At 38.8% G+C, this 27,992-nt stretch overlaps 1 protein-coding gene across 2 annotated transcripts in view; it reads left to right on the top strand.

Annotated features, from left to right (window-relative positions):
- The window catches only part of PTPRR (protein tyrosine phosphatase receptor type R), a 277,720-nt gene that overhangs the window by 89,132 nt on the left and 160,596 nt on the right, over positions 1-27,992 (top strand). The gene's annotated exons all lie outside the window — the stretch shown is intronic.

Below are 27,992 nucleotides of genomic sequence, written 5' to 3'. Positions count from 1 at the left end.
CCTTGGAGGGAACACAGAGTAGGAGCATGAGCACTGGACCTACAGCCAAACTGTAAGATTAAGACTCAACTCTCCCATTATTTAGCTTTATTATATTCAGCAAATCAATTATATCAATTGGAGCCTCAATTTTATTTGGTAAAACAGAGAGAGTAACACCAAAGTATCTGCTCAATGTATCCCAAATTGTTCTTAGGAAACACCTTATAAAACTCGATACTAATGTAGAAAATCATTTCTAGTTCTCATGACCTCATAGAAAGTCCCGACTATCCTGCATCTATGAGACCCTCAGCCAACACCATTGATTGACTGACAAACATGACTACAAAAGGCAAGACCAACCTCCTTAGAAGGTTGGTCTGTGAGTGGGAGGTCAGAGTTCTCAACTGATATATCCTTACTTGAAAAACACTTCTCAGTCCAAAAGTGCCATGCAGAGAGAAGAGACTTGATGAAACTTCCCCTGGTTTTTCAAAGGACACATTTTCTTATGCCAAATAATACTACAATAGTCTTTGAAATGCATTGTCTCAGGGAGAAAAACTTAGGTCCTACCATCAGTGAACACAGAATTCTGATGTAAAGGTACATAAATAAATGTATTTGTTCCCAAGTTGTATTCACAGATGTTTCATCCTCTCACACAGTGGTTTGCAACAGCCTGAGCATTTTTCCCAGCCCTTGAAATCCCAGGGCAAAGCAGGGTCAGGGTCAGTGAGAATGTCCATCCTTACTATTCTTCCTCAATAGGAAGACCCCTTTTCAATCTTCCTTCCAGGAAATCTTACTGGACAGCATATTTTTTTCTTTCTTTCTTTCTTTCTTTCCTTCTTTCCTTCTTTCTTTCTTTCATTTTTCAAGTATTCATTGAGTGCCTATTATGTGCCAGTCACTGTTCTAGACACTGAGATATGGAATAGACAAGTTACTGCCCAGATGGAACTTACCTGTCTGAGGGGAACTGATGTTTCGTGTGTCCATAGCTCCCTATGCATGTCTCCATCACAGTCCACAGTCTCTGAGTACTATATTCATAGGTTTAGACTACAAGATCCTTGAAAATATCAAAGAAGCATATCTCATTAGACTTTGTATCCCCAGCACCTTGCCTGTTGCCTGGAATATAGAAGGTATGCAGTAAATGTTTATTTCAAGTGAGTAAATATCAGGAATGAGAAGACCCGGCTTTCGTGTTGAGTCCCCCTTCCCACAAATGTGAGAAATAAAGGATTTAGTCACATGACACTATCAACATTAAGTGGTTTCTTTTGTGAAATTTATAACAAGACAGGTTGTTTTAGGTGCTGCTTTGCATTTGTTGGCAGACATAGAAGATATCAGAATTTGAATACATGCAGAAAGCTAACCACATTCTTCTAGCTAATAAGAATCGACATGAATCACTGCATATAATATGCATAAGAAAGTACTACATACTGAGATAGAATCCTAACGTGGCCAAGGGTAAGCCTGGGAATGACTGTGGCCAGCTGAGTAACCTCTCTGCCTTCCAACAGCCTGTGGTTTGAGAGTCTTGTGGAAATGTGCAGAGAGAAAAATGAAGCCAAAATGCATCGAATTCTCTTTCCATTTAAAGATATTTTCTTCCACTTACCCGATTCCCAAGAGAGGGCCACTTAAACATAATCTTTGAATATTGCAGGAGTTAGTGTAACAAACTATATGTGGACTGAAGAATGTGTTTTTTTCTGTAAGATGATATTAGTTCAGGGGCTGAGGAACCAAAACAACAAGTGAGAAGTTCCTAAAGGACAAAGGAGCAGATCAAGAGGCAAGAAAAGGAATGTGGAGACAAATTTCTAAGGCATATTATGTCATTTACACTGTGTTTAATTACTAAAGAAGATGTGACAATTATATTTATCAAATCTATTTATTAGATACTGTTATAGACTGAATATGTATGTCCCTCCAAATGTCATATGTTGAAACCTAATCCCCAATATGGGAACTTTGGTAGGTGATCAAGCCATGAGAACAGAGCCTTCATGACTGGGATCAGCACCCTTACAAAAGAAATTCTGGTCCGGGCATGGTGGCTCACGCTTGTAAACCTAACACTTTGGGAGGTTGAGGTGGACAGATCACTTAAGGTCAGGAGTTCAAGTGAGCCTGGCCAACATGATGAAACCCTGTCTCTACTAAAAACACAAAAAATTAGCTGGGTGTAGTAGTGGATGCCTGTAGTCCCAGCTACTTGGGAGGCTGAGACAGGAGAATTGCTTGAACCCAGGAGGCGGAGGTTGCAGTGAGCCAAGATCGTGCCACTGCACTCCAGCCTGGGCAACAGAGCAAGACTCTGTCTCAAAAAGAAAAAGAAAAAGAAAAAAAAGCTGTGTGGTGGCAGGCACCTGTAATCCCATCTACTCAGCAGGCTGAGCCAGGAGAATTGCTTGAACCTGGAAGGAGAATGTTGCAGTGAGCCGAGATCATGCCGCTGCCCTCCAGCCTGGGTAACATAGTGAGACTCTGTCTCAAAAAGAGGAGGAGGGAGAAGGGGAGGAGGAGGAGGATGATTATTCTGGAGAGCTCCCTTACCCCCTCCACTGTGTGAGGACCCAGCAAGATGACAACTGTCTATGAAGCAGGAAGTGGGCGTTTACCAAACACTGACTCTACCAGCATTTTAATCTAGGACTTCCAGCTTCCAGAACTGTGAGAAATAAATTTCTGTTGTTTTTAAGGCACCCAATCTAGAGTAGTTTGTTTTATCAGTCCAAAGTGACTAAGACAGATACCTACTATTTATTTATTAAGTACCTACTTTGTGCTAGATACTATCCTAGGAGCTGGAGAGACATGGACCCTGCCCTCCTGTAACTTCTATTCTGGTGAGGAAAACAGAAAATAAACAACTAAACCAGTAAATAAGGTGATTATAGATCATAATAAATGCTGTGAAGGTGATACTAGAGGGCCATGCCCAAGAAAGTATCTGGGGAGAGGATAGTGCTAGATGAGGTTTGGCTGTAAAAAAAAAGGTGTCTTGCGGAGCTAACATTTGAATCCAAGTCTGAACCATAAGAGGAAGCCCACTGTAAATGGCTTCAAGTGGAAGAACATTCTAGGAGGGTGGAAGAGCAAGACCAAAACCCCCGAGGCAGGTGCAGGTTTGGCATGTTCACAGGACAGAAAGCAGGCCAGTGTCACTGGTAGGCAGTGATTAAAGGGTAGAAGAGGTAGGGATCAGATCCAATAGAGCCTTGAGGATGAGGCAAGGATTTTAGATTTTCTTCTGGAGCCTAGTGAAAGTCACTGGAGAGTTTTGGGAGAGTATTGACATTATCTAGAGCAAAGGACTAGTGAACGCCATACATGTTTTGCAGCCACTTATATCTCAGAGTATTCATGTCATTAGTTTCTGTTGAATATATTTTCAAATCAAAATCAAAGCACATGGATTGACAAGTTTACGTGTGTTTCTAGGGTGCCCAGGACAGAATATTTTAGATTAGAACTGTTTGGGGAAAACTTTGTCTCTAATTGTACCTAGCTGCATGCATCCTGTCATGGTGCTGAATTCTTGGTCCTATATGATTAATAGCAAGTGTTTCCTAAGTGCTATTGAGTAGCAAATTCAAGGAGTTCCCAGAAGGGGTTGGGAGCAGATGAGGCAGCAGTGCTCATTAGCACAAGTTGTGCTCAGCATGAGCCCCATCCCTGTCACTGGGCTGCAATGAGATGGATGTAAATGCCCAGCCCTTCCCACCCTCTTCTCACCTTTCCCACTATCGCCGTTCCATTTGCACCTCACTGCTTCTCTCCACACCCTATTAGCACTATTCCATTTCCGGATTAATTGGAGGAAAAGTGTTACCAACATTTCAGCTTTCTTCTCAGCAACAATCTAGGATTTTGATAACACTGATATTTCTCTTGCTCTCCTACCCGTCCATATCCTCCTTCCTTCTCTCCCTCTCTCAGCTCCTCCTTCTCTAGCAGAAACTCACTCAGGACTCCAGAAAGTCTTATATTAAAAATGTTTAAAATCCCCTGTGATAGAGAAATGTAGTTTCTTTAAAAGAAGATCAATCATCAATTTATGTAAATCATGGGATGAAGACTTACAAAAACTTAAAAATATTTTATAAAAAGAGAGTTGTGATATGTTTTCTAACCCAAAAATAGCGGGATTGCTGCAGTGCCAGCTGTAATGTGGCAGCCACTTTGCCTTGCGTTGTTATTTTATATCCATTGCTTCTTCCCCCAACTTATTGAAGACTTTTTTCACACCAGGCACAATGCTAGATACTGAGGGTGCTATAAGATGGTAAAGACACACTTCCTGCCCTTTAGAAGTAAACATTCAGTGTGGCGAGAGGGAGCCCACAAGGGGGCACCGTGCAACAGAGTCTGTCTGTAACAAGGATATTAAAAAGGTAACACTGAGGAATGAGTGGGAGAGTAATTCCAACCCAGGCCTTGAGGCGGTCTAATAGAGGAAAAGGGATTTGAGAAAAGACCAGATGACTCCATCTCTAAATGCTTTAAGGCAGGCCCAGACCTCTTTTCTCCACTAGCACTAAATCCATATTATGGGTAGTAGAGGGCTGATTCTGGCTCTGTGGGATCAAGAGGTATGTGTTTGGATTTGGATGCAGTTTGCACATGCAGCAAGATTGTATAGTGATTGTGAGTGGGCACTCTTGAGCCAGGCTGTCTGGGTTGCAATCCTGCCTCCGTCACTTCTCTGTAAGTGAATTTTGACAAGCAACTTAACATTTCTTTTTCTTTCTTTCTTTCTTTCTTTTTTTTTTTTTTTTTTTTTTTTTTTTTTAGACAGAGTCTTGCTCTTTTGCCCAGGCTGGAATGTAGTGGTGCAATCTCGGCTCACTGCAACCTCCACCTCTTGGGTTCGAGCGATTCTCTTGCCTCAGCCTCCCGAGTAGCTGGGACTACAAGCACCCACCACCATGCCTGGCTAATTTTTGTGTTTTAGTAGAGACAGGGTTTCACCATATTGGCCAGGCTCGTCTCGAACTCCGGACCTTGTGATCCACCCCCCTCAGCCTCCCAAAGTGCTGGGATTACAGGCGTGAGCCAACGCGCCCAGCCTAACTTAGCTTTCTTGACTGTACCTGGAGCAATAATATTGCCTACCTAGTAGAGTTTTTGTGAGGAGTACGTAAAGCACTTAGAATAGTCCATGAAATCTTAATAAGCACTTAAGATGTTCATGATTGTTAATTCTAGCAAGCCCACTGTCAAAGCAGTATGTGAGAGTCAGCTTTGTTTAGTCCCAATGGAATGGCGATATTTTTCATCTTTACTCTTACACAGATGTCCCTCCGCCCCCACCAACCCCACCCCAGGAAGGCATAGCCTTGTTCTTTAGCACTGGAAGGATAAGGAAAGCAACAAGAACCAGCAGCTGACACCACCAGACACACTGTGGCTTCTGCCTGTACAGGCAGCTACTAAAATCAGGGTCATGCCGATCCATTTGGGAACAAGCATTGTCTGTAATCCAGGCTGAAATATAGGTGGGATAGTATTTTCACATGTATGTTAATGCTCTTTTGAGACAATCAAATACATTTTTATTTAATTCCCTTCACAGTAGCCTTTAGCTACCATGGTTTCTTGATATAGATGATAAACTTTATAGTATGATTATTTCTTACACTTTAAAAAATAATTAAAGGATTGTCCTGCTCAAAATATGTATTCCTCTAATTGAAAAAGTATTTGTTTCTACTTGAGAAGCATTTACCAAAAAAAGAAAAAGAAAAGTATTTGTTAAGTGGTTACTACATGGTAGGTGCCATGCTAGGCTTTAAGGACATAAGAGTGGATGCAATACAGCCCGTCTCTTAAAAGAGTTATAATTACGCAGCTACAACACAGCATGCTGAGCTGCTGTGTAAGGACTAAGCGGTGTTATAAGGACACAGAAGAAGAGTTCCTAACCCGGGGCGGCTTCCCAGATAAAGTCTAACGTTGGTACCTTTGGCCCAGAGTAGTGTATCAATGCTAAGGGTTCTGTGAACCATTGTTGAGGAAGGAGGGGTTTCTTTTCCCAGGCTGAGAAGGACCCTGACTCATACCTTCCCCTTGTGTCTCTCTCACTGCCCTGTTGCCGCCGCTACTTGCCCCTCCTCAGAGCCTCACCACCCACCACTATGGCCCCCTAGACAGCTGAACTAGGGCCCACAGGCCAAGTAGCACATCCTGCTTACAAGACATAGGAGTAGCCCCTTTCTGTCTAGTTCTGCCCTCACTGGCCCTCTCTTGGCTGCTGCTGGCCCCGCCTTCCTGCCTCTGAGTCCTCCGTGTGCTCCTACCTCTCTCAGACAAGGAACTGGCCCCTGGAAGGCAGCTGCCACCTCCCTAAGCAAGGTCAGCCCTTTGTTCTCTTCCAAAGAACTAGGCCATCTTTCTTGCTGCCCCACTCTGCAAGAACTGTAAGGGAAGGGAAAGGGAGCTCCAAGCTAAGCCAAGAGGGTTAGGAGAGGGACATAATAAGTACAAGTTGTTTAAAAAAAAAAAAAAAACCACCGTAACATAAAATAAATGTAGGGCAGTCTGGGAATATAGAGGAAGGAGCTGATAATTCTGATACTGTTTCAGAATTAGATTCAGGGCAGTTTTACTGCTACTCATTTTCTCTACTTTCCATGAGATACGGTGGTCAGCTAGGCTGATGCTTCCATGTCACTTGACAGCAGTGTCCATGTTTCTAGAGAGTGGACATTTCTGTCACTGCTCTGTCCTACTGTGGGTCAGTGTGTTTCAGGAGCCTGCCATCCTTTCTTTGGTCAATCTCTTTTGTTTCACTCTTATTCTAGTTTAACTAAAAGGTAGTCTTAAACCGCTCAGTAATCCTGTAGAACTAGTCATGTTATTTCAGAAAGAAAAACAACTCTGTGTGTGTGTGTGTGAGAGAGAGAGAGAGAGAGAGAGAAATTTGTGTTGCTGAGGGAAAGGCAAAGAAAGCGAAACTTAAGGGAAAAAGGAGGTAAGCCCCCAAAATGCTTGGTTTCACTTGACCTTTTTTTTTCATTGGGCTTTAGAGGACAGGGTTCTACCCAAGGATGGGAAATGCACACCCAAGAAAAGGTCTAAAAAAGGATTATACCCTATGACCTTGATTTTATTAACATTATGCTCTAATCAACCAATAAGTGAGATGAGAGGCCATTTCAATCAATTATGGTCATATGAAGTCGATGTCTTTTTCCATAGTGGCAACTTTCTAAAGGTCAAAAGAGCATTTTAAAATGCTTTCTTTTGGATGCATTTATTGGCAACCCTGCCTTGATATTGATGGATAGAGTCATTTAATTTCCTTCCTCTGCATTCATTCAAATGCTGCCTGGAAGGTGGGAGGAGTTATTTATATACATGTGAGCTGGGAGGGGGCGGCTCCATGGCTTGCCATCTAATTGCATGCAGAATCCTGGCACCTCTTGCTGCTTCCCCACCATGTGTCTGATACCAGAGACATGAAATTATGAATAAATGAATAACTGGCTCAGCCTCTACAGGACATGACACATGTTTTTCATGAATATTATAATTATTATTTTTTATTTGAGAGAAAATTAAACCTGAGTTCTGGCATTAATTTCCACCGTCTTCCTCTGGCAGCACAAATTATTTGTTTCTACAGTGCAGAAAAACATAGCTCTCTTTGTGGTATGTTTTCTAAGCCTAATCCGTTTTCTAGGGAAATCCTTGCTGTCTGCTGTTGTTACCACTCACTTGTATGGATTCCAGTTGATAATTCCAGACGGTTCAGGTTTTATACCACTTTCTGTGTTCTCTGTTCTCCATGTTAGGTTAAAGTGTCATACGTTCAATATGGCCTTTCCTGTGCATTTTCTGCGACATCCAACACCATGCCTTATGTACAGTGATGCTCATTAAATGCTTATCAAATAAGTAAGAGCTTCCTGGAATGTTAAGGTTGATCTTTCTACCAGCATTTGGAATTCTGCACGTTAACCACAGAAATCAGACATGTCAACAAATACTTCCTTTACTTAATAAATACATAGGTTTCTCCCCACTGTCTCCCTCACAGAGTAAGCTCCAGCTGCACTAGCCTTTCTGCTAGTTCTTAAGCATACTAAATGTATTCCTGCCTGAGGTCAAGGCAATAAAAGACTGATCACAGCTGGGCACGGTGGCTCACGCCTGTAATCCCTGCACTGTGGGAGGCCAGGGTGAGCAGATCACAAGGTCAGGAGTTCACGACCAGCCTCGCCAATATGGTTAAACTTCATCTCTACTAAAAATTCAAAAAAATTAGTTGGGCGTGGTGGTGTGTGCCTATAATCCCAGCTACTCAGGAGGCTGAGGCAGAAGAATCACTTGAACCCAGGAGGCGGAAGTTTCAGTGAGCCAAGATTGTGCCACTGTACTCCAGCCTGGGGGATGGAGTAAAACTCCGTCTCCCAAAAAAAAAAAAACAGAGTGATCGCTTTCAACATGTTTTGCATTTATATGGGCAATGTTGACAAGTGTATCTCTTGAAAGAAGCACATCTCCTTTCTTGAAGGACATAGTCCTGTATGGACAACCGGTCTAGTATTTTTTCTTCATTAATCTTTTTGCATTCACATTTACTTTGGAGTGCTAAAGAAAAATTTATTTTGACGCTTGTTAAAACAGTAAGCAAAACTTTATTCAGGACCACTGCATTTGATGTCAAGACAATTGTGAAAGATGAGAGAAATCGTGCTTAACTCTGAATACAACAAATGGAGTTGAGGACTTAACAGCCAACAAGGACAGTGAAGGGTCAGTGAATAGTAAATTACTAAGAGGAGATAGGAAAAGTGGAGTGGTATGATTCTTGCTAAAACAACAGAACTCTTGCTGAAGGCTGGCTAAGGACTCAAAGAATGAGGAACTTGATCAGAAAATGAAGGTGATAAGATACCAAGTGGGGATTCTCTTTCTAAAGTGGCTTAACAGGATTCTTGCTGAAACTCATCTTGCCTGGCCAAAAGCAGAACCCAAGGATGAGACCTCATTGAAAAAAGAGTGGTCGGGCCTAGTGGCTCACGCCTGTAATCCCAGCACTTTGGGAGGCCGAGACGGGCAGATCACAAGGTCAGGAGATTGAGACCATCCGGGCTAACACGGTGAAACCCCGTCTCTACTTCGAATACAAAAAATTATCCGGGCGTGTTGGCGGGCGCCTGTAGTCCCAGCTACTCTGGAGGCTGAGGCGGGAGAATGGCGTGAACCCGGGAGGCGGAGCTTACAGTGAGCCGAGATCGCACCACTGCACTCCAGACTGGGCGACAGAGCGAGAGACTCCGTCTCAAAAAGAGCTCGTCTGAAGTTTTATCAAGAAGAGAGTCTCTGTTAGGAATCTCTCTCAGTCTTTTCCGAGCCTATTGAGTATCATTTTCTGCCAGGACAATAGAACAGAGTGGTGTCTAGTGATTATTTTTAAGCAAGTCATTATTGTGGTTTAAATTATAAATGTCAAGCCTTATTATTGATATATGCATAAATATACTCACCCCTCCATACATTTCTGGGCACAGCCAGTATGCTTTCATAAAAGATGTTGCATTTCTCTCATATTATTTCAACCTATTTCTAATATTGTTTACCCCAAATATAAATATAGCTTTTTACTTTTTCTTTAAATTTTTTGGTTTAAGATTTCAAAAAACAGTTGATCTTTTCTCACATTTCATAAAATTAGATGGTCATAATTGAAGAACTTCTCTTCATGACTGTAGTTTAGACTGAATACAGAAAATATCTTTACATTATTCTATGATGTAGAAAGTATACACATTTATGTTATGGGACAATTTAATCTAATGCTATTGTACAAACAGGTTTGACCAAAAACAATGCATGAAGAGGCAATATGTATTCTCGGCCATCCTCCCTTTCTGAGTCTCTGTATTCTGTTCCAGGATTCCATGCAATTCTTCCATTCTATGCCCAAACTACCCTTGGTCTTCCCACACTGCTCTTTCTTTAAAATCCTCTTCTAGATATCATGAAGACCAAAACACCTGAATAAAATTCCCACAAGACAATAGTGACTTGCTGGTCTACATGTTATGAGACATTTTTATTCTGTAGTAGTCTCGGGCAATGTGTAATAAATTGAAGTGAAAATTTTGAGCAGATGGAGTCTTTCAGCAACCCCTCAAATTACAGCTCATTGATTTGTAATTTTGACTCCACTTCTGACCCTGACGATAAATACTTTGCAAAAAATGTGAAGCCCATAAACGCACAATTTGACCATACCTCTATGGGCCAATGTCTATTTTTCTTCTTTATCCTCTTTATTCTTGTTTTCTTTTTTTTTTTTTTCTTTTTTGAGACAGGGTCTCACTCTGTCACCCAGGCTGGAGTGCAGTGGCGCAATCTCAGCTCAATGCAACCTGCGCCTCCTCGTGCCTCAGCCTCCTGAGTAGCTGGGACTACAGGCATGCGCCACCACACCTGGCTAATTTTTGTATTTTTAGTAGAGATGGTGTTTTACCATTTCAACCAGTCTGGTCTCGAATTCCCAATCTCAAGTGATCTGCCCACCTTGGCACCCCAAAATGCCGGGATTACAGGCATGAGCCACCATACCCGGCCTCATCTTTATTCTTTACCCTATTTTATTCTTCCTCTTCTGTGGAAGACTGTGAGCTCCTTGTAGACAGGGTTCATACTTTTCCATTTGTGTACATGTTTTTAGAATTCAATCAAATTACAAGCTTGAGTAAGGCTCTTTGCTTTTGTTCAAAAATAGAGAAAAGACAAAAAATCTAAAATTGATCTTTGTTTTACCATTTTTTTTTTTTTTGGAATAGATACCTGTGAAATGAGTTTTTAAATCATTATTTATTTCTTTTATTTTTTCTGAAAATATCTTTAAGATAAATATCTTAAAATTGATTGAATATCTGTTACCTTTAAAGTGATTTGACACAGATTCTTGGTAAAGTATTCTATAAGATAGAATGAAACAGGCCTCTAAGGCAACGTGACCACTATGAGCCAACCGTGACTTAAATCACTGTAAGACATAAAAAAACTTCATAATTTTCAATCGTATTAGCCTCATTCTACATAACTCCTTTCAAGATTCTCAAGTTCAATCTTCTTCTGCAACTATCTCAATTTTCAAATAATATTAGATTCTAAATAATCTCAAGCTCTCTGAAAAGTGTGAGAATAATGCTGTCATATTCCCATAGTATGCTTATTTTCATCTAGATTCCCTATTGTTAATACTTTACATTGGTGTTATCAGCTACTTATCCTTCTCTCTCTTCTTCTTTCTCTTTCTCAATAAATAGTTGATAGATAGAGGCACATATCTGTGTGTGTATGTCCTGTTGCATCAATTTACTTTCTTCTTTTTTTTTTTTTTTTTTTTTGAGATGGAGTTTCACTCTGTCACCCAGGCTGGAGTGCAATGGTGTGATCTTGGCTCACTGCAACCTCTGCCTCCTGGGTTCAAGAGATTCTCCCGCCTCAGCCTCCTGAGTAGCTGAGATTACAGGTGTGCACCACTACACCTGGCTAATTTTTGTATTTTTAGTAGAGATGGAGTTTTGCCATGTTGGTCAGGCTCGTTTTGAGCTCCTGACCTCATGATCCAACCTCCTCGGTCTCCCAAAGTGCTGGGATTACAGGGGTGAGCCACTGCGCCCGGCCAACCAAATTTACTTTCTAGTACATGATAGAAAGGCAATAAAGTTATAAACTAATTTTAAAAAGATAATTTCAGAAATCTATATAAAAGCTATAAATGGTTTAGATCAAATAAACTGAGTGACACATTACGTTATATGTGCGTGTGCCTGTGGGTCTGTATCAAATGTCTCTCTTATTGACAAACATCTCTTGAAATATTCACATCTCCTTTCTTAGAGGATATGGCACTGTCTGAACAACAGCCTGGTGTTCTTCAAAACAATCATTTTGAACCGGCATTTCCTTTGGAATCACTCTCGATCTTTTCTCAGCCTGTTGAGCGTGACTGTGTATCAAAGTAGTAGAGTGGCGCCTAATAGTTAGCTCTTGAGCAGATAATTCAACCTGGTTTAAGTTGTGAATTTTGACTCAAAAATAGATGAAAATTAACTACTTGAGAATATATTACAGATATTATGGCTCTTTACCCCTAAATAGTTCGGTGTATGATTCCTAAGAACAAGACCATTCTCTTTTATAACCATAAAACAATTATTAAAATCAGGAAAATAACATTGATACAATACTATTACTTAATATACAGACCTTATCCATTGGCATCTTTCTCTATTCTATCTTTTGTAGCAACAAAAAGGAAAAAGTCTGCAAATATTTGATTTTTACTTAATTTTTCATATATTTTAAGCTCTTTAAGTAACTTTTAAAACTTTTAAAACACATTAAAGTGTTTGTGGGCTGCCATGTATCAAACTTTAACATATGTATTACTTTTTAAAAATAAAGTGACCTTAAAGTGTCTTCTGCTACCTTATTGAATTAAAAAGCATAACACATAATAGTATTCATTCATTTGTCCACCCATCCATTTAGCAGTACTACTAGTGCTGGACATCTATATAACACTGAGACAGGATGAGACATTAGCAGGATGAGATGACCTGTTAATAGACTGTGATCATTCTATAAATATTGCAGAATTCATAGAAATAAACCTAGAAGCTGAGGCTGATAAAATACTACAACTGGCCAGAATCATTCACTTAAAATCAAATCATCTGCATCAATTTCTGGATGATTTTGTTAAAATCAAACATTATAACTTAGAAGTTGGAAAACATGGTTTCTATTTTAGAATATTTTAAAATAAATACCACTTTTCTCTTGTTATTGAGATTTTACATAAGATTTTGTATTTAAAAAAAGTTCTGTTTCTAATAATGCTTAAAAATAACTTGTCTAGACCTGTGGTTTCTGGATGTTTTTGGTCACACACCAAATATGTTTTTAAAAAAATTTTATATCTCTAATGCATATGTGCTGGTTTATTTATAAAAGTATATACTAGTATACTAGTATGACATGTTTATTATAAAACTTACAAAAATAAAATTTTAAAGTGCCAAATAAAAATAAATATAAATAAATTTTGAATAGTTTTTTTTTCACTTCAATGAATTATCTTGAACAATCCTTGGGGTTCTTGCACCATGCTTTCCTTGGGCCAGGACTTATCTTCATGGCTGAACTATTTTATGTTTTATTATCTATTCCAGGTTGTTGTTTTATGGTGGTGACTACTACTATAGTACATAGACCTGTATAAAGGTCACATTTTTCTTGAGGAATGCTCATTCATTTCCATATTTGCATATATTCCTAGATAAGGATGATTTCCTGGGATGTACTCATTTATTTCATATTTGTTTGTAAATATTTGTGCACCACAGTGTGACTGTTACATTTTTTGCTTGTCATAAAGTTTAAGATAAGACACTTCAGGAAACATTTGTGCTACAGGTAAAGAATAATGAATTAAAGAGGTGACTAAATGGAAAGCTATTTTTACCGTAAACAATGCCACTCAGTCCTCCTAGATGATGATTTTACATATTAAGAAGATATAGATAACTCAGGAAAGAGGATTTCTTCTAAACTAGTTGTAATTTCATGTTCATTGCAATATGTGATAAGGAAATAGGGAAAAAAAAAAACAGCTAAAGGCTATATATGTGTCTGTCAAACATTTGTAAAATTGTTTAGGCCGTAGCACTTGGAAGTTAACTCGATTATCAGATGTCTGAGGCAAGTGCTGGTGCTCTTCATTTTTATGTGTCCTAATGTGAATTTGTAGAAATAAGAGCTCAAATGTGTGTTAAATGAATGTTAGTGGGTTAATCAATGAATGAGACTTTACATCATTTCCAACTTCAAAACAGACAATTTCAGTCAGTAACAACCTGAATGCTTAACACATACAAGCTACCAGAACTTTTATATTCTCTTTGAAGTCTCCATTTTCATGATGCTAAATCTGTCCCCCCAGGTAGTCTCATACATCCATACTTTCCTCACACTCCTTATGTTAACAGTAAATTCAATTATGACGGTCTGACTTCTGACATTTTAAAACCGTTCGGTACATCAGGTGCTGTATTACGGTTTTCTTTACATTTCTATATTACGTTCATTGAACTTCTTGCATATGTGGTTATAAGACTTTTATTAAATTTGGAGATTTTTCATCCATTATGTCTCAAAATATACTTAAGAACTCCCCCCCCACAAATTAATAAGGCCACTTAAGGTTGTCCCACAACTAACTGAGGCTTTGTTCGTATTCTTTTTCAATCTTTTTTCTCTTTCATTTTGGATAGTTTCTATTGCTGTGTCTTCAAGCTCACCAATCCCTTCTTCTACAGTGTCTAAATCAGCTGTTAATCCTGTCCCCTGCATTTTTTATTGTAGACATTGCAATTTTTTTCTCTAGAAGTGACACTTGGGATTTTTTTTTTTTTTTTTTTTTGGTATCTTTCTTATCTCTCCTTAGAATGTTCAGACTTTCTTCTACTTATTAAGCATATGGAGTGTAGTTGTAATCACTGTCTTAATACCCTTATCTATAGATTCTATCATCTGTATCATTTCTGGTCTGTTTTCTAATTTTTTTTATTTTCTCTGCATTATTGGTTTTATTTTCCTAATGCTTTGCATATCTGGTACTTTTTATTGAATTCCAAACATTGGGAATTATACCTTGTTGGGTGTCAACTATTTTTATGCCTTTAAATATTTGGAGCTTTGTTAAAATTTTTAAATTCTGTTTCCAAGTAATTAAGTTACTTAAAACCAGTTTAATTCTTTTGAGACTTACATTAAACTTTGCTAGATGGAACCAGAGCAGTTTATTCTAAAGCTGAGTTGTCAAACTATAGCCTAGAAGCTACATTCAGCCTACAGTTTGTTTTCATGTCTTGAAGGCATCTCTAAGCACTGTGAACCATAGAGACAAAGCCAAAGCCAGGCCAGCCCCCTCTACTCCCAGAGGCTGCCAGCCTGCAAGCAGCCATACCTTGCTGCTGTTCAGGATATCCACTATAAGCTGGGGACCTCCCTGTTGGCAACTGCCAAACATCAAGCAGTAGAAATCTCAATCTGGGAGTGGGAAATTTAGCAAGCCAACTTCCCTTTAGCTACTTGTCTTCCCTGTTAAGACAGCCAGGCTCTCTGGGAGGAGAGAAAGGGGCGTGAGGATCTAGGTGTCACTGGGCAGAGAACAAAGTCGCCCAAGGTGACCACCCTTCCCCCCCCCACAATCTTAAGGGCAGGCCCTCCCCCTTAATGAAGGCTAGTTGCTTTCATCCCAAGAACATTCCCAGATGACAATTAGGACAAGGCATTCCCAAGACAGGGACAGCCCGCCACCGTAGGTCAAATGAGGAAGAGGGAGAAAAAGAATTTTCTCTCTTGTTATGCAAGCACCTACAAAATAAATTTGCTATCGCCTCTTAGACCATAAAGCCTAAAATTAGATAAGCTTTTATAGACAAAATTTGTGGACACTGATCTAGGGCTAATTTTGCCTAAGTCACTCTGAATACTCTGTCAGTACCCTGTATATGATAAGGCTTTGATACTCTGCCCAGATAGGAATGATACTATCCCCATTCCTGTGTGAACTCTGAGGACTATTCCCCAAGTTCTTTTCTGGCTGTTTTTTTTTTTTTTTTCCCCTTGCTTCAGGAAGCTTCCTCCCATCCTTGTATTGATCAAGACTCACCTGAAAACTCCAGGAAAACCCTGTAGAGCAAGCTGTTGTTCTATGTAGGTCTCTCTTTTCCATACAGCCCTCTGCACTCTGGTACTCTGCCCTGAGAATTCTAGCCTCCTTGGCCTCCTTGAGTTCTGAACTTGGGGAGATGTTCGGCCTCTCTTCAGTTAGGAAGCTGAGGTGCTGGTGACACTCATCCCACTTATTTCCTCCTCTCAAGGATCACTGTCCTATGCTGCCTGTTGTCCAATGTCTGAAAACCTTTGCTTCACATATTTGGTCTAGTTTTATACTCATTTTAGGCAGAAGAGTCACTAACTCAGTTCTTGTTACTCTTTGACACCTGCAGGTGGAATTCCTGACTTCTCACATTTCAAGAAACACAATATGCACAGTATTTAGAAAATTGTTGAGTTCAAAGGAGATGAATATATGATTTCAAAGGGAAATTTCTAACAGGTTTAACTTCTATTTTGTCACAAAAGTAAAACATCCACGTTGAGATGCCCAGAATTTTTAGAAGGCTTCCCAAAGGACCTGTAATAGGTCAACATAAAAATTATCCTTTTTTTTTAGAAGGCTTTGCTAAAGTGGTAGAGTTTTCATTTAATCTTAACACTTTACTATATATCACAGATCAATATTTTGAAGAAAATTAGATAAAAGGTGTAGCATCTCATTAGCCAATGTCTATGTACAAGATGATTAATTTATGTGCTTGGACAAAAAGATGAAAAGCTTAGTTCCTGCTGCATGTGTTAAAACCTTAAGCGATCACATGTTATACAAGAGAGAGTTTGGAGAAAGTGGTTTCCAATCATGATTTTGAGACAATCCAAAGTGCAGCAAATTATGTCAGAGAGAGTTCTAAAATTCTTTCTCTCAGATTTGAAAACTTAAAACTAATTTGATACTCCAAAATTGATTTTTAGAAAGCAGAATAGCTCAATTAGCAAGCAATTAAACTGGGGGCTGATTTTATGGCTCCAGAAAGCCAGGGGTACAATTTTCCTATTGCTGACTCTATTCAGTGAAATTTTTACTCTGTCTGTGATTTATGAAAATGGAAACCTATCTGCAAGAATAAAAGACATTTAGCTCTAGTTTTATCCATAAGGAGGGCATTTTTCTGAAGAGTGTGCTTTTCTTACCTCTAAGATGATATCCTTTTGACAGATAAACACATTGAACTGCTTCTCAAGCTACTGAGTTCAGTGTGACAGATTGCCAAGGGAAAAGAAAGCTTATTTTCTTCTTGTCATTAATAGTTAATTGTTATTGCAGTCTCTCAGATGGGAAATGTGGGTTAGGGAAACCATATGCATCCTTTCTAAAAGTGCTGCAATATTATTAGAGGTGATCACATGGCAGAAAATAAACCTATTCCTTGAGGAATTAAATGGAGTGGACATGTGGATTTTTCTCTCTCCCTCCTTTAAAGCACTTTCACAAGTAGTCCACCTGGGATAGTAAATCAGTGTTGATGTTTCATGAAAGCTCTCATGTTCTGGAACAATTTGCATTGCGGCACCTCTGAAACTTGCCCTTTTGGGTGTCACGTGACTGCCCATGGTAATGATTCATGCATTACTGAGGTGCTTCTTTCACCCACTCTACTGCCAGTGTCTCTTGTGCAATTATATTGCCATTTACAACAGTATCTTATGGAACTGTGGACTCACTCTTCTAATCTAATACCTCTGAGATTTTGTGGCTTACTAATTTTTTCTAATCTAAAAAAAGTGATCAGTAAGGATCAACTGACAGAAAAGCAGAATTTTAAACTGTCCTTGCATAACAGAAAGACTGAGGGATCACTTTGCAATCCCTACCAATTGACCAATGCCTCTTTTAAGGAGTTCTTGATTAAAGTAAAGTGAGCTGAAAAGCTAAAACAAGGTAATATTATAAAAACATGAAAATCTTTTTGTGACTATCAGTCAATGCTAGCTGAAGTCATTAAAATTTTGCTTCATTGGCTGCTTTGGAATCAGGTAAAGTCTCTATGAGAAAACACAATGAATAATGTTCTAGCAGTAGAGTTGGGCTTTATGACCACTGCTTAGAGCTATTTGACCTTGGGCCAGTCCCTGACCTCTCTGCCCTTCATCTGTTGCTTCCTCATTGGTAGTGTGGACATGGTAATAGATCTTACTGCATCAGGGTGTGGGAACAATTTAATGAACTAGTACATGCAAAAGGTTCAATAAATGTTGGCATTGTTAGCAATCATAAATAGACAACACAACCTACATTTGCTTCAGATACCTGCAAATATACAATGAAAGTTGTCAGGCCCCTGAGCCCAAGCCAAGCCATCGCATCCCCTGTGACTTGCACATATATGCCCAGATGGCCTGAAGTAACTGAAGAATCACAAAAGAAGTGCAAATGCCCTGCCCCGCCTTAACCGATGACATTCCACCACAAAAGAAGTGAAAATGGCAGGTCCTTGCCTTAAGCGATGACATTATCTTGTGAAATTCCTTTTCCTGGCTCATCCTGGCTCAAAAAACCTCCCCCACTGAGCACCTTGTGACCCCCACTCCTGCTCGCCAGAGAACAACCCCCCTTTGACTGTAATTTTCCTTTACCTACCCAAATCCTGTAAAACGGCCCCACCCTTATCTCCCTTCGCTGGCTCTCTTTTCGGACTCAGTCTGCCTGCACCCAGGTGATTAAAAAGCTTTATTGCTCACACAAAGCCTGTTTGGTGGTCTCTTCACACGGACGCGCATGACAAAAGTGGCCTGGAGACCAGAGTTGATGGTGTAAGATTTCTGCTGTCTTTTGCATGGAGGCCTGCCTCTACCTAATGGTGTTCACTTAGAAGCACTTATTATAAGAGCTATAGCATTTGCTTTTGAACCTTTTGCAGGCAATTTTTTTCTCAGAAAACTGCCAAAGCATTCTTAAAAATGCATACTTTCACCTATTTAACCAGCCAGACTATAAATATCATATCTGTCTGCACTTGCTTTTAAAGCTGCCCAAAGAATTTCACATTTGGGAGCGTGTTTACTGAACTTCTGACATAAAATCCACATAAAATGTGGATGAGAATGTCATATTTTGTAGGCACCTGTCAGTTCATAATAATGTCCCGTGAAATTATTATTCCAGAACAGTACCTTTCCTTGTCTGTTTTGCATTGATTGAGAAACTGCAGTGGCGTCCATCAAATGCAAACATCTAACATTTATGCTGAAGTTACTCTTTTTTTCATCTTGTGTTTTTATTGATGTGAGGTTTTATTATAGGGAATCTACATCCCACGGTCCTTACTGTCTCTGAGAAATCACAAAGATACCTGAGGGCTCACTGACTTTTTGTTAAACGCTTCACTGCACATTCACTAATATGCATTTCTCTTTAGGAGAATAATCAGTTAAATCAAATCCTAGTTAATGCTGACAAGATGTGCAGTCATAGAATTGCCATAGCGCATTTCAATTAGGTTTGCTTTTCTTACATATAAGGTCCTTAAAGGTAATTGGCTCAGAGAGCTTTTGTCTTTCTGTGAAAGATAGACATATAATCATGCTGTTTTGTTAAGGAGAAAGAAATAGGCATGGCACTGAGATTGCTATTGTCATTTAAAATTCTAGGTACATTTCTCACTAGATCATTCTCATTCTAGTTGAGAAACTACTTAACTTCCAAACAATTTATCAGAGAAATGTTTTCTCAGTAAGCACCTCCAGGCAACTTAAGTTTTTGGTATGATTTTCATGTTTATTATACATAACAGTGACATCGTTGCATTAATTCAGTATTCAAGAAAATGATCTTTTAAAACTCGTAAATGTTAAAAGTTAAATGATCACTCTCAAAGAGATTAATGCGTTGACCTTTTGCCACTAATTTTTGTGTGTACCTAGAAAATGAGGGAAAAGACCTCTGTGAAAGTAATGATATTATGTCTGTGTTCTTAAAGACTAAATGTTTTTAATATTACTACCTAATGTTAGGAAATACACTGAGCTGTTCTACCACTTGACATTTTATACCTGACTTCTGCAAAGCAAATTCTAGGGACCGTATGTGCTTTGAGTCATCCCATTCAACCGCACCAATTGCTTATTAATTTTAGCTGAAGTTTTTCTGGGGACAGACCTACTGAAAATAACTTCAGGGTAGATCTTTAGGGCTTCACAAACCGTCTGATGCTTACCTGGTGGTATTTATAAGGGAATAGTCCAAATGAGGAATGATAAATAGTGAAACATGATGACATCACTAGAAAAGTCCAGCTGTATTTACATGACTGCTGGTGATTGTTTAATCTTTCCCTGTGGGATATCTTATGAAAACAAATTACTAATATGCTTTCCATTTCAAAGTTCATCTAAATAAGACGGAAACTGGCTCAGTAACATTCTGAGTTCACCCTTGTCCAAAATTAGACAATATATCAACAAGGGAAATGTTAAAATCTAAAAAAAAAAGTTTCACAGAATATCTTTTATAAAGTACAACTTTAAATCATGTTTATTTAGCGGTCATGTTAAGTTTCTCTCTCACTTTTATTTGAATTGTTCGTATTGATAGATGAAACCATATTCAATCAATTTAGCATTTATTGAGGATCTGTACTAAAAGTTCGTCAATAAAAAATAAATACAAAGATGAAGATACTTAAAACTTTCCATCAAGGAATTTAAAATATACTGAACTAAAATTTAGAATCCAGTGGTAAAAATGGACAAGTACATTGTATCTGGTTGGGTGGGGGGAGAAGATATTGGTTAGAAGATATAAACTTTAGTGAAGAAGAATAAGTTCAAGCTATCTATTGTACGGCATGATGACTATAGTTCATAATAATGCATTTTTTTAAAGATGGGCAAGTAGATTACATTTATTAGGAATGCATTCAGCAGCAAAAACCAACAAATTCAGTTAAGAGGCTAATAGAGTGAATAACTTTAATTTCTCATGTATAAGAAGTCCACACATGAGCAATCCCGAGTAGATGCAGTAGTTCAACAATGTCCCATCCCTTTACTTCTCCATCCTTTTCATGTACCTTCTGGCTTTGTACTTTCTACCTCTTGGTTGCAAAATAGCTGCACATCTCTAAGCATCATGTCAGTGTTGAAGGAAGGAGAAAGAGACAAAGAGCCCCCTTCTACTGCCTGTCTTTTTTTATAAGGAAACATAAGCTTTCCTATTAAATTCCTTGCAGACATCTCAGAACTGTGCCATGTGACCACACCTAGTGTAAGCAAGGCTGCAGAAATGAGTATTTAGTTTTTCCAACCCTTCTGGTGGGAAATGGCAAGAGAAAAGAAGGGACTTCAGAATTTCTGTGGGGTCAATCTCCACACAGAACAACTAAATCAAACAGAAAGAAATCAGTCATAGGAGAGGAAAATAGCAATTTCTGATTTAGAGTAAGAATATCATGGAAGTAGCACTTAGGTTGGGGATTTTAGGATAAGTAAGATTTGGTAAAGGAATTGGAAACTACAATTCTGAACAGAATAAACAATGAAAGGCAATAGGGGTAAAAATGGCACGGCATGTCTGAGGAAGAGGCAAATGATAGTATGATATGTCTGGATCTAAGAGAATGTACAAGTGTGCTTATAAGGAAGTTATGTGCTGTGAATTTACAAAGATATTTTGAGATTCATTCATACAGGACCTTTATTGCTTTGACCAGTGGTTTAACTTTCAGTAGTTTCCCAGAACTTACAAAATCAAACTCAAACTCCATAGCCCAGCAATCAAGGTTCTTGATGATTTGGACCTAACCTGCATTACTTGTTCATTCTTTCCAACCACTATATCTTGTATATATGCCAGTATCTATGGTCAAATTGGATATCTTATCACCTACTAAGCCCAAACAAGACTTTCCGGTAAACATACAATGTCTCCTACTGTGAGTTCTACTGAAATGCTGAAATGTTCTCTCTCTTTCTCCCTCTCTCTAGTCTGTCTAGAGTAATGACTCAGAGCCAATTCAAGGTTGCTTTCATTTGAAATGATTTCCAAACAGGCAGCCAATATACATAGGATTTGGATGCAAGTGAATGGATCTCATGCTCCAGTTTCTCCCTGTTCCCTCCTGAAGACACACATCTGTAATTGGTTGGTTGGTCAACTCAGACCTGTGAGGGTAAGAAATCGACTAAATCAATGCCTTTTATACCATTTGGCCAGGGGGCAGACCACATCAGAACTTAAAGGTCTGTATATTACATATAAAGAACTTTATGCTTTTGCACAATTATATTCCACATTCTGTTTCTGGCCAAGACCCACACACACTATATGAAAACATAATTTTTCTAATATTAGAACTATATATATATAGCCTAGTGGTTAAGAGTGTGGGCTCTGGAGTCAAACTGCCACAGTTTAAATTTCAACTCCACAACTTACAACCAATATTGAGCAATGCATCCCAATTTCCTCATCCTTACAATCGGAACAATAATATTATCTACCACATTTGGTTGTTGTGAGGATTAAATGAGACAACTCATGTTTAATAAACTGCTGGTGGAAATTCATATTTTACAACCTCCCTGAAGGGCAACTTGGCAAAATTATAAAACGTCCCAGCTGAAACAGGAGGATCACTTGAGACCAGGAGTTTAAAACTAGCCTGAGCAACATAGGCAGACCCTATCTCTGCACAAGTTTAAAAAATATAAAAGGAACCCACCATGGTGGTGCACACTTGTAGTCCCAGCCACTTGGGAGGATGCGGTGGGAGGATCGCTTAAGCCCAGAAGCCCAGGATCATAGCTCACTCCAGGCTTCAGTGAGCTATGATCACACCACTGCACTCCAGCCTGGGCCACAGAGTGAGATCTTCTCCCAAAAATAATAGTAAATAATAAAATGATATATATACATATACATAAACTCCCTCAAAAATCATAGATTTTGACTAATTCTATAAATTCTAAGAAAGTTTTACAAGAAGTACAAAAAGAATGTTACAGGATAAAATAGAAACAGCATAAATGTCCATCAATAAGAACTAATTAAATATGTTTTAAAATATTTACACAATGCTAAGATAAACCTATACTTTTGGTTTAGAAAATGGCATCAAATATTAAGTGACAACAAAAGAATAACATCATAGAAAGTAAAAGGCTTTTTCTGTGAAAGAAAAATTAATGATATAAAGGATATATACTGTCTTGTTCATATGTGACAAAATAAGCATGGGGAGAGAGAAAATATTGCTATCTTTTAGTGAATATATGGACATGATCTTTATTTCTTTATACTATTTTTTCAAATTTTCACAATGAACAATCTGGAAACTAAAAGCTTTCTTTTTGTAGAAATGATCATCTTGAAACTTGAGTTTCCACAAACACCAGTGCAGTGACCCGTGGTTTACAGCATGTTCGCACGTTCATCAAGGCTGTCAACAGTCTGTCTTTGCGTGTGGAGTCAGTGGGGAGTGTGGTGGAAGCCAGGAACCAGGAAACAGACTGATTCGAATCCCATTTCTGTCATTAACTTCTTGTGTGGCCCTGAGCAAACTTTCTTAAATTGCATTGAGCCATATGGACATTGGTATAGTATTTCTATGAAGATGTAGGTGAGTTTACTTCTTATTTAATTAGCTAGCATCAGGAGTTTTCTTTTTTTGTGTGTATCCCAGGCCGGAATGCAGTGGTGCGATCATGGCTCACTGCAGCTGCAGCATCAACCTCCCAGGCTCAAGTGATCCTCCCACCTCGGCCCCCCAAGTAGCTGGGACTACAGGTGTATGCCACCATGGCTGCCTAATTTTTGTATACTCTTTGGTAGAGACAGGGTTTTGCCATGTTGCCCAGGTTGATCTCAAACTCCTGAGCTCAAGCAATCTGCTCGTATCGGCCTCCCAAAGTGCTGGGATCACAGGAGTGAGCCACCACACCTGGCCCAGAGGTCTTCAATGGTAAAGAAAATAACCAGCCAACCAACCTAACTATAACAAGGGTACAAGAAATAAAGACCCAAAGTTAAAGTTAACCTTAACACACACACACACACACACACACACACACACACACACAGAGAGAGAGAGAGAGAGAGAGAGAGCACCAGGAACAGGTGAAACAAGAGAGGCATTGAAGGCACAAAATTTAAGAAGACGCTCACTCTCAGGGTTACACAAACAGACTATCTTATTTGAATTCCATTTCTAAACCCCCAAAATGCCAAATGCTTTCACTTCCCTAAGAGTGGGTATCTCCTTAAATTTTTCATCCTATATGCCTCTTATCCTAGACCTGCCATCCATCTGAATACACACACACCTGCACATGCATGTTACACACACCCATGCAGGCATATACACAAGCACACGTGCATGCACACCTTTGTGGCAGTAAAGAAGATCAATTGCAAATAATTTTTGAGAATGATCAATTCTGTTTCCTCATCAGATAGATACAAATGGCCTAATCATGCTTAGAAAGACGAAACTGACCTGCCTTCTGATAGATAGTAAAGAATGGTAGAGAATCTCTTTCCTCAGACATTATATTTTCCTTGTTTTACTTCTGCATGACTTCCTTCTGTTTCTCCATGGACATTATTGTCTTGGCATGATCCTAGAATTCTCCCAGTAGAACCTATGAGAACTGTATGGGAAGCCACCAGAGCACCTATCCAGTGGTCCAGTGAGATCTTCCAACTGATCTTTTTACCACAAGCTTCAAGTTGTTGCACGTTTGTGAAGTACTTTTTGGCCTCTCATCTACTTGAATTTGCATACTGCTTCTTCTTGGTGTTTCCACTTAGATTTAGTATTCAACTCTGGACATCTGGACTTGGTATCGACAAACCCAAAGAGTGCTTCTTTTGGTGATTGCCCTGCAATTTTATTTCTGTTATCTGCAGGTACTAACTCCCTATACTCAGAACTGGTCCCTGGACTCTACTGGCCAGGAGAAGGTTTTAAAGAAATGATATTCTGTAAAAATTTGAAATTTGGAATTACTGTATTGTGCCCCCAGGAGTGCTTCAGAGATTAGGGGCACAATCCAGCAATTTGGCTCACGAGCTGATGGCAACTTCTTTAGTGACAAAACCTTCACATACCTCAAATCAAAAATTTACTTTTCTAAGATATGGTAAATATTCTTTCTAAATTTGGGTTTTGAAGATAAAATTAACAGGTAGCCTTATCAAATTGGCTTCTATTCTATGGAGCATGTAATAGAAACCAAATCTACATGATAATATTTTGCCCAAAAACTCATTCTCGGGAGTTAAAGTAGGTAACTTTGACATATGTAGACCAAAAGTTAAATTCACATTGACATTTCAGGCCTAACTTTTCTTAAATCAACAATTTCCAAAGCACCGTATTGGAAGAAACTTTATTCAATACTGAAAGTAATTACTTATTTATAGTCTCACAGAATCATATATTGAAAAGCTACATCTCAAGATATAGACACCAATTACAAATGTTGGAAACAAAGAGAAAGAATCCCTGGCATAGACATCTGAAAACCTGGGTTCTAAAACCAGGTCTTCCAATAGCTTCATGACCCCAGATGGGAAACTAACTTACTCTAAATTTTGTTAAATGCATTTGTAAATTTAGAGAGATAAGACAATATAATCTCTAAAAATCCCAGCACTTTAATGTGTCTTGTTTCTTAATTATTATCTAACAGATGTTTGCAAAAAGTACAACAGTACATTTGGAGGTAAATGACAAAATCACTGCCCTGTCATTGCCATTAATATTTAAAGCCATTTTAATGGTTGTATGTTATACCTAATTCCCATAACCATATATTGATTAAAATCTGACAAAATATGACTTCTTCTACGTAAGTCTTCCCAATATAATTTGCTCATCATTGCCTGATAGAGTAAATGAGACAGTATTTCATCAATCATGAAAAGACATCTGTGAAAATATTACTCTTTATGAAGTTGTATTAATTTAACAAATTATGTTTTCAAAGACAGCTGTTTTAAGCTGGTGCTGTTTGTGTTTTATAAATAATTCAATAATTATTTTAGTATTATTTATTTTATTTCAATGAGAACACCATATGATCTAACATTTTTTTCTTTGCTATCAGGCAAGGGAGCCAAAGTAGAGGGTGACAATTATTTATACTGTACAATCATTCTGTTCAGCAATGTGAGCTAAAGACAAACTGATTCTTACAGGTTTCCAATAAATATTCTCTCAATTTGGTGGCCACAGTCTACTCTGCGACACCCCTGCACCATCTGTTTTTACCCTCATATCTATGGGATGAAAGCCAAAACTTTCTATAAGGAGGATGTGGGAGAAAGAAGAGTTCAATCACAATATCTTAGGAAAAGCTGTTTATTCTGGATTGTCAGTAATATTAGATGGATATATTAGTCTGGATTTTCCAAAGAAACAAAAGCAATGGAAGATAGGGAGGGAGGGAGGGAGACAGAGATAGATAGATAGATAGATAGATAGATAGATAGATAGATAGACAGACAGACAGACAGACAGACAGACAGACAGACAGATTGATTGATTATAAGGAGTGGCTCATGTGGTTATGGAGGTTGAGAAGTCCCAAGATCTGCAGTCAGCAAGCTGGGGATCCAGGAGAACCAATAGTATAGTTCCAGTCCAAGTCCAAAAGCCTGAAAATCAGGAGAGCTGATGATGCAAGTTTCAGTTGTAATCCAAAGACATGAAAACCAAGAAAGGCAATGGTGTAAGTTCAAATCTGAATCCGTGTACAAGAGCAGGAGAAAACCGGTGTCCCAATTCAAAGACAGGCAGAGAAAGTAAATTATTTCTCACTTGGGGGAGGGTGAGTCTTTTGTTCTATTCAGGCTTTCAATAGATTGGAAGAGGCCCATCCACAATGGGGAGGCAATCTGATTTACTCAGTTTTCCAATTCAGATGTTAACATCATCAAGAAACACTCTCACAGACATACCCAGAATAATGTTTAACCGAATATCTGGGTACCCCATAACTGGTACCCCATAGCCCAGCCAAGTTAATACGTGAAATTAACCATCACAATGGACTTTAAGAAGGTGGAGCCCAACTCCATCTGTTTCCAACTAAGAATGCTGAACACCAGATATATAAAGGAACTGCCTAGTTTGTACAATTAGAGGAAGATTCAGGGTCATAACCTAAATCTTTATATTTTATTATAAATCTTTTTACTCTATTTTTACTTTCATTCTACTATGCTACATTGGTTCTTTTTTAAAAATTGTTATTAAAACTAATTTATTATCTTCATGTGAATGAATACCATGTGTGGTGGGACTTGGGGGGAGAAGGTGCATCGCTTAATAGACATGTGGCCTTAGGAAAAGTCATCAATACTTTTTTTTTTTGAGATGGAGTTTCACTCTTGTCTCCCAGGCTGGAGTGCAATAGCACAATCTCAGCTCACTGCAACCTCCGCCTCCCTGGTTCAAGCGATTCTCCTGCCTCAGCCTCCTGAATAGCTGGGATTATCGGCATGCGCCACCACACCCAGCTAATTTTTGTATTTTTAGTAGAGACGGGGTTTCACCATGTTGGCCAGGCTGGACTTGAACTCCTGACCTCAGATGATCCACCCGCCTCAGCCTCCCACAGTGCTGGGATTACAGGCATGAGCCACCACGCCTGGCCTCATTAATACTTTTGAGCCTCAGTTACCTCATTAGTAAATGAAAATAATACCTACTTTATGAATTTGCTGTAAAGATTAATTGAGTCAATGTGTTAAGTTTAAGTATTTGCAGTGACTGGGACATAGCAAGTGTTACCTAAGTGTTAGCTCTTTTTATTATTCTTGATATGAAACTTCATATATTCAAGTTTCTGCTTATTGCTCCTCTTAGCCCCATCCTTTTTTGCCCTAATCACTGACCTAGTGTGTCAGCAGGTTCCTGACTCTCTTTGATACCATATCTCATTTTGTAAGTACTCATGAACTTCCACATCAAGCTCTATAACCTAAGCACAAAAAAAAGGGAACAGTATGTCTAAAATGCAGTGGGTAAGGGGGAAAGGGTTTAAACAAGTTTCAAGAGACAGGAAGCCGCTTGATCATGCACCTCTGGTGTTTTAGTATGCCTATTCTTTGTTAGCTTTTGATATTTTGTTTTAGCGAAATAGCCAAACTAATGTATGTGCCCACATTCATTATAGTCTCAAGCGCCTTCAAACATTGGTTGTTATATTCCCAGATGCTGGCTGCACCTCCAGGTAAATAGGTAGACTGAACATCAAAGAAACCAGAACTGTCTACGCTGTCATGTATTTTAACCATATCTTTGTGACTATTGGTTTCT

Source organism: Macaca mulatta, chromosome 11 (genome assembly GCF_049350105.2).
Source record: "Macaca mulatta isolate MMU2019108-1 chromosome 11, T2T-MMU8v2.0, whole genome shotgun sequence".
NCBI lineage: Eukaryota > Metazoa > Chordata > Mammalia > Primates > Cercopithecidae > Macaca > Macaca mulatta.
This window is presented reverse-complemented; position numbering and strand designations above follow the sequence as displayed.